Source organism: Hyla sarda, chromosome 7 (genome assembly GCF_029499605.1).
Source record: "Hyla sarda isolate aHylSar1 chromosome 7, aHylSar1.hap1, whole genome shotgun sequence".
Classification (NCBI taxonomy): Eukaryota; Metazoa; Chordata; class Amphibia; order Anura; family Hylidae; genus Hyla; species Hyla sarda.
The window spans coordinates 153,166,512-153,181,291 of NC_079195.1; the positions used below are offsets into that span (position 1 = coordinate 153,166,512).

General features: G+C 45.1%; 1 protein-coding gene across 4 annotated transcripts in view; it reads right to left on the reverse strand.

Annotated features, from left to right (window-relative positions):
* The window catches only part of LOC130282588 (DPY30 domain-containing protein 1-like), a 180,214-nt gene that overhangs the window by 15,694 nt on the left and 149,740 nt on the right, over positions 1-14,780 (reverse strand). The window lies entirely within an intron of this gene.

Here is a 14,780-nt window from a genome sequence, read left to right on the forward strand (position 1 = left end):
TGTACGTGTGAATAGACCCTTAAACTTAATCTTTATTTCCAAATGATTAAAAACATATTTGCACACAAACAAGAAAAAAAAACAAAAAACAATGCATTTCAGGCTACCAAGATAGCCCATACAACATGAGTAAGGTATCTTAAAGGGGTACTCCAGTGGAAAAAAATATTTTCAAATCAACTGGTGTTAGAAAGTTAAACAGATTTGGAAATTACTTCTATTAAAAAATATTAATCCTTCCTTAAAGGGGTACTCCAGTGCTTAGACATCTTATCCCCTATCCAAAGGATAGGGGATAAGATACCTGACCGCAGGAGTCCTGCCGCTGGGGGACCCCCGTGATCTTGCACGCGGCACTCCTTTTATAATCAGTCCCCGAAGCGTGTTTGCTCCGGGTCTGATTATGGGCGACCACAGGGCGGGCGGGGCATGTGACGTCACGCCTGCGCCCCCGTGTGACTTCATGCTCTGCCCCTCAATGCAAGCCTATGGGAGGGGGCGTGATAGCTGTCACGCCCCCTCCCATAGGCATGCATTGAGGTGCAGAGCGTGACGTCACATGGGGGCGTAGGCGTGACGTCACACGCCGCCCGCCCTGTGGTCGCCCGTAATCAGACCCGGAGAGAACACGCTCCGGGGACTGATTACAAACGGGTGCCAGGTGCAAGATCACCGGGGTCCCCAGCGGCGGGACTCCCGCGGTCAGGCATCTTATCCCCTATCCTTTGGATAGGGGATAAGATTTCTAAGCACCGGAGTACCCCTTTAATCCTTCAGCTGCTGTATACTACAGAGGAAGTTGAGGTGTTGTTTTCTGTGTGACTACACTGCTCTCTGCTGACACCTCTATCCATGTCAGGTACTGTCCAGAGTAGGAGCAAATCCCCATAACAAACCTGCTGTGGACAGTTCCTGACATGGACTGAGGTGTCAGCAAAGAGAACTGGGTCAGACAGAAAAGAACAACTCAACTTCCTCTGTAGTATACAGCAGCTGATAAGTACTGAAAGGATTAAGATTTTTTAATAGAAGTAATTTACATATCTGTTTAAGTTTCTGGAGCCAGTTGATATGAAAAAAAGAAAATGTTTTCCACCAGAGTACCTCTTTAGAAACCCCAAATTGCATTGTTTTCCTATATGGATACCGTGTGCTGGAGTCCACTATCACAGATTTTCACTTGAGCTACACACCTGATGGTCAGATAAATTCCTGCATCTTTGCCCTGTAACAGGTAGATATCTCCAAGGAATGTTGAACTGAAGTTCTCCTTTTTTACATTTTTCTTCTTCAATCCTCTGCAGATACCGCACAGACACCCTAGTGACTGTCCAATGGTCTTTGTTTACAGGCTGCAAGCGATGTGCTGAGGAATGATTCCAGTATGTATGTACAAGACAGCTAAGGTCAGTGATTGGTTGCAGTGGTCATAAGCCAATACAGCCTATCATTGCTAGCAGTTTATGAACAAAAAACAGCAGGCAGCTACCAAAGCATCTGCATTGGATTAGTGTGGGATATAAGAAGTGAATACGTACCTGTATGCCCTGAGTCCCACCATGGATACAAAGGAGCTGCCGGTAATGGCAGACATCAGTGATCGTGCTGATGTCCACCATTAACCCCTAAGATGCCATGATCAATACTGATCACGGCATCTGCAGCGATTCTGGTGGCTGATCTGATCACCTGGGGCATGGCTACGGGGATTAGATCAACCAAGATGGCAGACTGAGGTCCCTTCACCTGCCTCCGGCCATCATCATGGGGTATTCTTCTCTGGTCTGCTGTCGAGTAGACCAGAGAAGTAGATCACTGATAACACTGATCAGTGCTTTGCATATGCAAAGCACTGATCAGTATCTACAATCTAAATATAGCAAAAAAAATAGTCCCCTGTAGGGTCTATAAAAGTGTAAAACAAAAAGTAAAAAAAAAGTTTTAATAAAAGTGAATAAGCTTCTCTCCCAATAAAATTCCTCTCTTTTTCCATTTTCCCCCAAAAAAGTAAAAAATAAAAATAATCAACATATTTGGTATCACCGCGTGCGGAAATGTCTGATCTATTAAAATATTTTGTTACTGATCCTGTACGGTAAACTGCGTAAACGTAAAAAAAATACCAAAGTCCAAAATTTTAGGTCACATCACATCCCAGAAAAAAAATTATAAAAAGTGATCAAAAAGTCACATATAGGCAAAAGTGGTAACAATGAAAACTAAAGGTCACAGCGAAAAAAATGAGCCCTCATGCAGCCCTGTATACAGAAAAAGAAAAAAGTCATAGGGGTCAGAAGGGGTTTTAAACTGTAAAATAAAAGAAATGCATGTCAAGATTGCGATCATTTTAATCGTACTTACCCACGGAATGAAAAGAACATGTCAGTTTTAACATAAAGGGCACTGCGTAAAAACTTAAAAATTAATTAGCAAAATTGTCGGTTTCTTATCACTTTTCCACCAAAAATAATATATATATTTTTTTGCACCATAGATTTTACGGTAAAATGAAATGTGTCAATACAACTGGTAGCACAAAAAACAAGCCCTTATATCTGTCTGTTGCACCACAGTACATTGACAGCAGCATCTGACAGCAGTATCACCTGCACTAACATGATTATACAGGTTAATGGTGTAATAACACGTACAGTATCCTATGCAGATTTAATGCACAGGATTTTATGCTGCAGATTTCAGTGTAAACTAAATGACTGCATACAGCTTCAAATCCTGCGCATCAAATCTGCACAGGATACTGTACATGTGAATAGACCGTAAAAGTGCTGGTGATCCTGAATCTAACACAGTTTACCTTTTCAAAAGCTGTTGCCCTGCTCCAGAGATATCTTTAATAATCCAAATATGCAAATAACACTTTGGAAGCACCAGGTGCATTCCCCAGGAACATTCTATTGCCCACTCTGGCCCTGGGATGCTACCCTCTTCATAACTATTCATCTTCTTTTCTTCAGCATGTTGGCTTGACGTGCCCCGAGCAGCATGCATTCTTATTGGGGAGGGGGGTGCATCCCAGGGCCAAAATGTGTATATTTTAGGGTGTCTCTAAGCAGAGATAAAAGAGATAAAATATGGGCAGACAAGCAGGACTCTGTGCACTAAGGACAATCAGGGCCATGTGCACTGTGGCTCTGTGACATGCTCTCAGCTCACACAGCAGGATGACCGACAAGCCAGGAGCCTGCACAGAGCCCTGCTTGTCCTGCCCTCACTTAATGAATTTTGCCTCTGCACCGAGACACACAGGCAATAGCTGCAGGGACATAATTTTTTCACCCAAAAATATACAATTTTTTTTAACCAATGTACATTACAAATATACATATAATGTTATTATCTACACAATAAAATAACAATTTTTTACGACAGGTAATTTTGAAGAGTATGATTTGCATATTTGGATTATGGACAAGGTAAACTGCGTTAGATATAGCTTCGCCCACACTTTTTAACCTGTATATCAGGTGACGGTAGAGAAAAAGTCCTGTGTAGACTACTAGGCAGTGCTCAGGTGTGGGTATTCACCAATCCCCCGATGCAAATACTTGTATGTAAGACCATGAGCTATGTATTATTTAGATATTTAGACACTCTCTGTTAGATGCTTCACAATCGTTTTTTCTTTATTCAATTTTTTGCATAAAATTCAAAGCTGTAAAATTCAAAGCTTGCAGATGTTATATTCGGCATACAACCGTCCCAGCAGAGATCTTATTCACTAGTCGGGAGCCATCAGGGTCTGACGTGACGTTTCGGGGGAACGCCCCCTTACTCATGCGTACTAGAACCTGAGATTCCAGGAAATTTTAAGCAGGATGCACACCTATAGTCAATCAAGAAATTTTTGCAATTATTTCGTAAAAACGATAATTTTAAACATAGTGTGCATTCTCCTCAATATCCTAGATTACAATATTATTTATAAATAAGCTTTTAGACTGTAGACCTCATTCAAGCCTGATGGGGAAATCGTTTCCAGGTAAGTTATCCAATATGCTTCCCTTTGCAGGAGATGCATGCGGTTTAAATTGTCATTCGCTTCAGTGTGAATTTGTTCTAGGATTTGCCACCTTAATTCATACACGTTATGCGGTTTTTCTAAAAAATGTCTTGCGACAGTAGTCTAACTGAATTTAGATGATTCACTCACTAATTTGGTGTTTAAAGCTTTCCTAATGTCATTTTTATGATCCATTATTATTATTTGAGCATATAAACAACATCATCTGTGTTACATGTGAAAAACCTTTACTCAGAATTTCAATACCACTTTTTGGGTGATGGGTGTTTTCACCTTTTATAATGTTGCTACAATGTGGACATGATAGACATGGATATGTTCCTTGATCGTCCTGGAATCTCAGATTCTAGTACGCATGAGTAAGGGGGCGTTCCCCCGAAATGTCACGTCAGACCCTGATGGCTCCCGACTAGTGAATAAGATCTCTTCTGGGTTGTATACCGAATTTAACATCTGCAAGCTTTGAATTTTACAGCTTTGAATTTTATGAAAAAGATTGAATAAAGAAAAAACGATTGCGAAGCATCTAACAGTGAGTGTCTAAATATCTAAATACTACATAGCTCATGGTCTTACATACAAGTAGTGTGGGTGATGTTCCTGTCAGTTTTTTTCTTTAAAGTGTTACTGTCATTTAAATTAACTTTGACATGTCACACAAGCATGTCAAAAGTTAATATCGGTTGGGGTTTCAGTGGTGAGACCTCCTCCTGTTGTTACTTATAGCAGGGAAAGGTGGTTTTAACAACCTAGGCAGATAGACGTTTAAGACAGTTACCATGTGCATAAAATAATGTGTTTCTATACTCTAAATTCACTTGTTTCTTGGAATATGTATCTATGATCCAATGTCTCCCATGCTGACTATGCTTGTTTTCTTTCACTAATTTTACTTGTCTAGACATCCATTCATGAGAAAAAAATTGACTTGTCTATTAAATAGTTTATGACTCTGCTTAGACATCTGCCGTGCTCTTGACTTATAGCTAAATATATATTGTTCCTTGTTTTCTTCTTTATACCTTGCTTCATTTAATTTATATTTGACTTGCTTTAACTCTTGTTTCTTTATGTACTTTCTGTATTTTGTTTTATCACTTAAATATAATGTATCACCTGAACTTTTTTTTCACTGATTTCAGCCAGATACTAAACAATGTTCCTATTTTCTAACTGTATTTTCCCCCCTTTTTATACATTATTATCGGGGCTGCCATTATGCGTGAGCTGTTTTTAACAGCATTTGGAGATATGCTTTACTGCAAGTCCCATGGACATAGGCAACAATGGACAGGGGCTGTCTTATTGAAATGAATGAAAAACATGCCTGTGTCTGCTTAGTAACCTTTGAATACCTTATCATCACAGGCAAACATGGAAGCCTCAGCTTAATTTTAGGATTATTTTAAAATAAAGTAAATAGTAAAATGGAAAATTAATCGACAGGGCAATAATTGTTTTATGCAGTAGCAATTGTACTATGTAATGGCATCACTCATTTTACAAAAAAAGTCTTGTTTTTACGCAGTTCATTTAGGGTTTAAATGACATGTTATTTTTATTCTGTAAGTCAATACGATTACAATGATACCCATGTAGTATTGATACACAAAAAGAAATAGAAAAGAAGAGAGCACTCACTGTTAAGGCATCTTGATCTGTATCCTTTATTGTGAAGACATGCACTGTGTGGGATATGGAGGTGTGTGGGGGTATTCAGGCAGCGGGCGATGTTCAATGTGGCTCAATGTGTGCTTTGTCAGGCCCCTGAATCGCCCTAACAGTGAGTGCTCTCTTCTTTTCAATTTCTTTTGGTGTATCAATATTACTGGAATAACTAGAGAAGCACCCTGAAGTTGTTATCCAAGTGTAGACCCACCTGCTCAGAGCTCGTTCCTGATTAAACAGGCATGACAGAGAGCGGAATAGAGCTGATGCCGAGTCCTATCTCTAACTGAGTTTGGTAAAATCCGGTACGGCTGCCACACCGGGACCCCATATATATAAGAGGTCATCGATGTAGCGACCGTACCAGACCAACCTATCAGTAAATGGGTTATCAGAAGAAAAAAGATACAAGGATTCCCACCAACACTTGAAAATATTCGCCAAAGAAGGGGAAAATTTGGTCCCCATCGAGGCTCCTGTGGTTTGTAGAAAAAAAACATCCATCGAAGATAAATTAATTGTGTTCCAACAAAAACAAAACTACAATACCCAAGAATCCACATAACTCAGGAGAATAAGGTGAGTAAACTGAAAGGAACCAATGGAGTGCTGTTATTGCCAAATCGTGGGGAATGACAGAAATTGTTGAACAGAGAAATGATTTGGATTCTGAAGCTCTCAACTCGTGTACCGTTTGGATTGAACAAACACCAGGATGTTATATTACACTATTAAGTGATTATTCCTGTTATATCACTATTCCTATTTATTTCATATTTTGGCCTTATTGTTGCCTGGAATAGTTTTTGTTCAATCCATATTGCTCTGAATCCGTTTCAAATCTATTTTCATTTATCTATGTGTTCCTGTTTTCTCTGTTCAAGTTCTCATGTGGGTGTCTCTCCAGAGATATACGTTCTCCTTATGCCAGCTTATGGTACATACATATATATATATATATATATATATATATATATATATATATATATATTGTTCAAGATATAACCATTATCTTTTATACAGGTATCTAGAGTTTATATTTATTCTCTTTTTTGTACTTTACATATACCTGGCATTTGATATTTGTTATTTGTATTATCTGTCTCCATTTGCAGTTTTTTTCTGGTTTTAACCCATTCTTCTTACACTGGCTTTTAACCTGGCTATTGTACTATCTGCCTATGTACGTTTTACAATTTGTGACAATCGTGAAGTTTGGAAGGAGTTAATATACCACCTGACCACAGCACCTGTGCTCAGATAGGATTGCTCCACCTATATATATACCCATGTTTTCCTTTTACATGTTGTATGACTAAGAGCGCTTGACGCTTGAAACGCGTAACTACCTTCTTGTTCCTGCTTTGTCCACAATAAATGGATTTTATTTGCATTTGAGCTGGATCCTACCTTCCTTGCTTTTCTCCAATACATTTTAGTAGTTTGGACGTTTCAGAACACAATGATACCAAATATGTTTGTGTTTATTTTTGTTTATATTAGTTTAGTTGAAAAACTGGAAAAGGGAGGTGACAAACTTAAATTTTACTCAACATTTTTTAGTCCCCCATAGTTGACTGTATTAGCAGAGCGCTGATCGGACAGCACGGTGGCAGGAAACATATCTCTGGCCATCATCTCAGCTGATCGGGACCCCGGGATCAGCCCCATGAACCAAACACCACTGTATTTTAGCAGTTTTTAGATTGCCGCATCTTAAAGGGGTACTCCGGTGGAAAACTTTTTTTTTTTTTTTTAAATCAACTGGTGCTAGAAAGTTAAACAGATTTGTAAATTACTTTTTTTCTTGTCCACAGTGCTCTCTGCTGACACCTGATGCCCGTATCAGGAACTGTCCAGAGCAGGAGAAAATCCCCATGTCAGGATTCGGCAGGCTGGAGGTGGATCCTCTGTGTCAGAGAGGGATTGGTGTGGACCGTGTCGGTGGACCGGTTCTAAGTTGCTACTGGTTTTCACCAGAGCCCGCCGCAAAGCGGGATGGACTTGCAGCGGCGGTAGCAACCAGGTCGTATCCACCGGCAACGGCTCAACCTCTCTGACTGTCTGACTGCTAAGATAGGCGCGGTACAAGGGAGTAGACAAGAGCAGAGTCGGACGTAGCAGAAGGTCAGGGCAGGCAGCAAGGATCGTAGTCAGGGGCAACGGCAGGAGGTCTGGAACACAGGCTAGGAACACACAAGGAAACGCTTTCACTGGCACAATGGCAACAAGATCCGGCAAGGAAGTGCAGGGGAAGTGAGGTATTATAGGGAAGTGCACAGGTGAAGATATTGATTAAAACCCATGCGCCAATTAGTGGCGCACCGGCCTTTTAAATTGCAAAGACCGGACACGCGCGCGCCCTAGGGAGCGGGGCCGCGCGTGCCGGGACAGCACAGACGGGGAACAAGTCTGGTATGCGGGTCGGGATGCGCACCGCGAGCGGGCGCGTCCAGCATCGCGAGTCGCATCCCGGCTGGGGACATAATCACAGCGCACCCGGTCAGCGGGTCTGACCGGGGCGCTGCGAACAGGAGAATGCCGTGAGCGCTCCGGGGAGGAGCGGGGACCCGGAGCGCTCGGCGTAACACCCCATAGCAAACCTATGCTGCTCTGGACAGTTCCTGACACGGACAGAGGTGTCAGCAGAGAGCACTGTGGACATGACAAAAAATAAATTAAAAAAGAAAAGAATTTCCTCTTTAGCATACAGCTGCTAAAAAGTAATTTCACTTTCTGGCATCAGTTCATAAAAAAAAAAAGTTTTCAACCAGAGTACCCCTTTAAGTATTAATGCAGGACACCAATGTGATCGACAGGGACATAAATGCATACTCTGCATCCTTAAAGGGGTTATCCACCATAAGGTGATTTTAGTATGTACCTGGCAGACAGTAATGGACATGATTAGGAAGGATCTGCGCTTTTCTTGGGGATAAATGGCTATGTTGTGAGATTACCAGAACACTGTGGCTAGCTTTTTGTGAACCGGTATTTCCTGTTTGACTTTTTTTTTTTTTTGTACAAATCCCAAAATTCCATTTTCCTCCCTCCCACACATCAGCCGCCCCCCCCCCCCCCCCCCGCCATTGAAGATTAATCCCTCCACCCATTGAAGCAGACAGGCTCCCTGTCATCAGCTGACTAGTGAGGTCAGGTCTCGGCTGCATTGCATGCTGGGAAAAATCTGAGACAACAGTCATTTTGTATGCTGTTAAAAATAAATAGTGGGGTGAAAATCATATAAGAATTGTGAGAAAACAGTCACACACAGGTACAGACACTATATTATGAACTATACTAACTTTCCAGCTCCTGTAGCATAGTGAAATAAAAAAAAAAAATCCTGGAATGCCACTTTAAAGGATACCTTTCATCAAAAAAACTTTTGATATATTATAGATTAATGTATGCAGAATAACTTTCCAATAGCATGTTATTAAAAAATATGCTTCTTTCTATTTAATTTTCCACTTTGAAAAAATGACCACTTGGGGTCTCCCTACCAGTCCTTTTTTATAGATTTCAGACTCATGAAGGAGTCCTAAATCTCAGACTGCAGCCGGAACACAGACAAACTCAGCACTGCTCACTGCCAGGGAGTTTGCCTGTGTCCTGGCTGCATGAGTCTGAAATCTATAAAAAAAAGGACTGGTAGGGAGACCCCTAGTGGTCATTTTTTCAAAGTGGAAAATTAAATAGAAAGAAGCATATTTTTTTAATAACATGCTATTGGAAATTTATTCTGCATACATTAAACTATAATATATCAAAAGTTTTTGTTACGCCGAGCGCTCCGGGTCCCCGCTCCTCCCCGGAGCGCTCACTACACTCTCGCTACTGCAGCGCTCCGGTCAGATCCTCTGACCCGGTGCGCTGCGATACCGCCTCCAGCCGGGATGCGATTCGCGATGCGGGTGGCGCCCGCTCGCGATGCGCACCCCGGCTCCCGTACCTGACTCGCTCTCCGTCGGTCCTGTCTCGGCGCGCGCGGCCCCGCTCCCTAGGGCGCGCGCGCGCCGGGTCTCTGCGATTTAAAGGGCCACTGCGCCGCTGATTGGCGCAGTGGTTCTAATTAGTGTGTTCACCTGTGCACTCCCTATTTATACCTCACTTCCCCTGCACTCCCTCGCCGGATCTTGTTGCCATTGTGCCAGTGAAAGCGTTTCCTAGTGTGTTCCTAGCCTGTGTTCCAGACCTCCTGCCGTTGCCCCTGACTACGATCCTTGCTGCCTGCCCCGACCTTCTGCTACGTCCGACCTTGCTTCTGTCTACTCCCTTGTACCGCGCCTATCTTCAGCAGTCAGAGAGGTTGAGCCGTTGCTAGTGGATACGACCTGGTCACTACCGCCGCAGCAAGACCATCCCGCTTTGCGGCGGGCTCTGGTGAAAACCAGTAGTGACTTTGAACCGGTCCACTAGCACGGTCCACGCCAATCCCTCTCTGGCACAGAGGATCCACCTCCTGCCAGCCGGCATCGTGACAGTAGATCCGGCCATGGATCCCGCTGAAGTTCCTCTGCCAGTTGTCGCCGACCTCACCACGGTGGTCGCCCAGCAGTCACAACAGATAGCGCAACAAGGCCACCAGCTGTCTCAACTGACCGTGATGCTACAGCAGCTACTACCACAGCTTCAGCAATCATCTCCTCCGCCAGCTCCTGCACCTCCTCCGCAGCGAGTGGCCGCTCCAGGCCTACGACTATCCTTGCCGGATAAATTTGATGGGGACTCTAAATTTTGCCGTGGTTTTCTTTCCCAATGTTCCCTGCACTTGGAGATGATGTCGGACCAGTTTCCTACTGAAAGGTCTAAGGTGGCTTTCGTAGTCAGCTTTCTGTCTGGAAAAGCTCTGTCATGGGCCACACCGCTCTGGGACCGCAATGACCCCGTCACTGCCTTTGTACACTCCTTCTTCTCAGAAATTCGAAGTGTCTTTGAGGAACCTGCCCGAGCCTCTTCTGCTGAGACTGCCCTGTTGAACCTGGTCCAGGGTAATTCTTCCATTGGCAAGTACGCCGTACAATTCCGTACTCTTGCTTCTGAACTATCCTGGAATAATGAGGCCCTCTGCGCGACCTTTAAAAAAGGCCTATCCAGCAACATTAAAGATGTTCTGGCCGCACGAGAAATCCCTGCTAACCTACATGAACTCATTCATCTAGCCACTCGCATTGACATGCGTTTTTCCGAAAGGCGTCAGGAGCTCCGCCAGGATATGGACTTTGTTCGCACGAGGCGTTTTCTCTCCCCGGCTCCTCTCTCCTCTGGTCCCCTGCAATCCGTTCCTGTGCCTCCCGCCGTGGAGGCTATGCAGGTCGACCGGTCTCGCCTGACACCTCAAGAGAGGACACGACGCCGCATGGAGAATCTCTGCCTGCACTGTGCCGGTACCGAACACTTCCTGAAGGATTGTCCTATCCGTCCTCCCCGCCTGGAAAGACGTACGCTGACTCCGCACAAAGGTGAGACAGTCCTTGATGTCAACTCTGCTTCTCCACGTCTTACTGTGCCTGTGCGGATATCTGCCTCTACCTTCTCCTTCTCTACTATGGCCTTCTTGGATTCCGGATCTGCAGGAAATTTTATTCTGGCCGCTCTCATCAACAGGTTCAACATCCCGGTGACCAGTCTCGCCAGACCCCTCTACATCAATTGTGTTAACAATGAAAGATTGGACTGTACCATACGTCTCCGCACGGAGCCCCTCCTAATGTGCATCGGACCTCATCACGAGAAAATTGAGTTTTTGGTCCTCCCCAATTGCACTTCCGAAATTCTCCTTGGACTACCCTGGCTTCAACACCATTCCCCAACCCTGGATTGGTCCACTGGAGAGATCAAGAGTTGGGGCCCCTCTTGTTTCAAGGACTGCCTTAAACCGGTTCCCAGTACTCCTTGCCGTGACTCTGTGGTTCCCCCTGTAACTGGTCTCCCTAAGGCCTATATGGACTTTGCGGATGTTTTTTGCAAAAAACAAGCTGAGACTCTACCTCCTCACAGGCCTTATGACTGTCCTATTGACCTCCTCCCGGGCACTACTCCACCCCGGGGCAGAATTTATCCTCTCTCTGCCCCAGAGACTCTTGCTATGTCTGAGTACATCCAGGAAAATTTAAAAAAGGGCTTTATCCGCAAATCCTCCTCTCCTGCCGGAGCCGGATTTTTCTTTGTGTCCAAAAAAGATGGCTCCCTACGTCCTTGCATTGACTACCGCGGTCTTAATAAAATCACGGTAAAGAACCGCTACCCCCTACCTCTCATCTCTGAACTCTTTGATCGCCTCCAAGGTGCCCACATCTTTACCAAACTGGACTTAAGAGGTGCTTATAATCTCATCCGCATCAGAGAGGGGGATGAATGGAAAATGGCATTTAACACTAGAGATGGACACTTTGAGTATCTGGTCATGCCCTTTGGCCTGTGCAACGCCCCTGCCGTCTTCCAAGACTTTGTTAATGAAATTTTTCGTGACCTCTTATACTCCTGTGTTGTTGTATATCTGGACGATATCCTGATTTTTCTGCCAACCTAGAAGAACACCGCCAGCATGTCCGTATGGTTCTTCAGAGACTTCGTGACAATCAACTTTATGCCAAGATGGAGAAATGTCTGTTTGAATGCCAATCTCTTCCTTTCCTAGGATACTTGGTCTCTGGCCAGGGACTACAAATGGATCCAGACAAACTCTCTGCCGTCTTAGATTGGCCACGCCCCTCCGGACTCCGTGCTATCCAACGTTTTTTGGGGTTCGCCAATTATTACAGACAATTTATTCCACATTTTTCTACCATTGTGGCTCCTATCGTGGCTTTAACCAAAAAGAATGCCAATCCTAAGTCATGGCCTCCTCAAGCGGAGGACGCCTTTAAACAGCTCAAGTCTGCCTTTTCTTCGGCTCCCGTGCTCTCCAGACCTGACCCATCTAAACCCTTCCTATGGGAGGTTGATGCCTCCTCAGTAGGAGCTGGAGCGGTCCTTCTACAAAAAAATTCTTCCGGGCATGCTGTTACTTGTGGTTTTTTTCTAGGACCTTCTCTCCGGCAGAGAGGAACTACTCCATCGGGGATCGAGAGCTTCTAGCCATTAAATTAGCACTTGAGGAATGGAGGCATCTGCTGGAGGGATCAAGATTTCCAGTTATTATTTACACCGATCACAAGAACCTCTCCTATCTCCAGTCTGCCCAACGGCTGAATCCTCGCCAGGCCAGGTGGTCTCTGTTCTTTGCCCGATTTAATTTCGAAATTCACTTTCGGCCTGCCGATAAGAACATTAGGGCCGATGCTCTCTCTCGTTCCTCGGATGCCTCGGAAGTAGAGCTCTCTCCGCAACACATCATTCCTCCTGACTGCCTGATCTCCACTTCTCCAGCCTCCATCAGGCAAACTCCTCCAGGGAAGACCTTCGTCTTTCCACGCCAACGCCTCGGAATCCTCAAATGGGGTCACTCCTCCCATCTCGCAGGTCATGCGGGCATCAAGAAATCCGTGCAACTCATCTCTCGTTTCTATTGGTGGCCGACTCTGGAGACGGATGTCGTGGATTTTGTGCGAGCCTGCACTGTCTGTGCCCGGGATAAGACTCCTCGCCAGAAGCCCGCTGGTCTTCTTCATCCTCTGCCTGTCCCCGAACAGCCTTGGTCTCTGATTGGTATGGACTTTATTACAGACTTACCCCCATCCCGTGGCAACACTGTTGTTTGGGTGGTCGTTGATCGATTCTCCAAAATGGCACATTTCATCCCTCTTCCTGGTCTTCCTTCAGCGCCTCAGTTGGCAAAACAATTTTTTGTACACATTTTTCGTCTTCACGGGTTGCCCACGCAGATCGTCTCGGATAGAGGCGTCCAATTCGTGTCAAAATTCTGGAGGGCTCTCTGTAAACAACTCAAGATTAAATTAAACTTTTCTTCTGCATATCATCCTCAATCCAATAGGCAAGTAGAAAGAATTAACCAGGTCTTGGGTGATTATTTACGGCATTTTGTTTCCTCCCGCCAGGATGACTGGGCAGATCTTCTACCATGGGCCGAATTCTCGTATAACTTCAGAATCTCTGAATCTTCCTCCAAATCCCCATTTTTCGTGGTGTACGGCCGTCACCCTCTTCCCCCCCTCCCTACTCCCTTGCCCTCTGGTTTGCCCGCTGTGGATGAAATATCTCGTGATCTTTCCACCATATGGAAAGAGACCCAAAATTCTCTCTTACAGGCTTCATCACGCATGAAGAAGTTTGCTGATAAAAAAAGAAGAGCTCCCCCCATTTTTTCTCCTGGAGACAAGGTATGGCTCTCCGCCAAATATGTCCGCTTCCGTGTCCCTAGCTACAAATTGGGACCACGCTATCTTGGTCCTTTCAAAATTTTGTGCCAGATTAATCCTGTCTCTTACAAACTTCTTCTTCCTCCTTCTCTTCGTATTCCTAATGCCTTTCACGTTTCTCTTCTTAAACCACTCATCATCAACCGTTTCTCTCCCAAACTTGTTTCTCCCACTCCTGTTTCCGGCTCCTCGGACATCTTCTCCGTAAAGGAGATACTGGCCTCCAAGAAGGTCAGAGGGAAAACTTTTTTTTTAGTCGATTGGGAGGGTTGTGGTCCTGAAGAGAGATCCTGGGAACCTGAGGACAATATCCTAGACAAAAGTCTGCTCCTCAGGTTCTCAGGCTCTAAGAAGAGGGGGAGACCCAAGGGGGGGGGTACTGTTACGCCGAGCGCTCCGGGTCCCCGCTCCTCCCCGGAGCGCTCGCTACACTCTCGCTACTGCAGCGCTCCGGTCAGATCCTCTGACCCGGTGCGCTGCGATACCGCCTCCAGCCGGGATGCGATTCGCGATGCGGGTGGCGCCCGCTCGCGATGCGCACCCCGGCTCCCGTACCTGACTCGCTCTCCGTCGGTCCTGTCTCGGCGCGCGCGGCCCCGCTCCCTAGGGCGCGCGCGCGCCGGGTCTCTGCGATTTAAAGGGCCACTGCGCCGCTGATTGGCGCAGTGGTTCTAATTAGTGTGTTCACCTGTGCACTCCCTATTTATACCTCACTTCCCCTGCACTCCCTCGCCGGATCTTGTTGC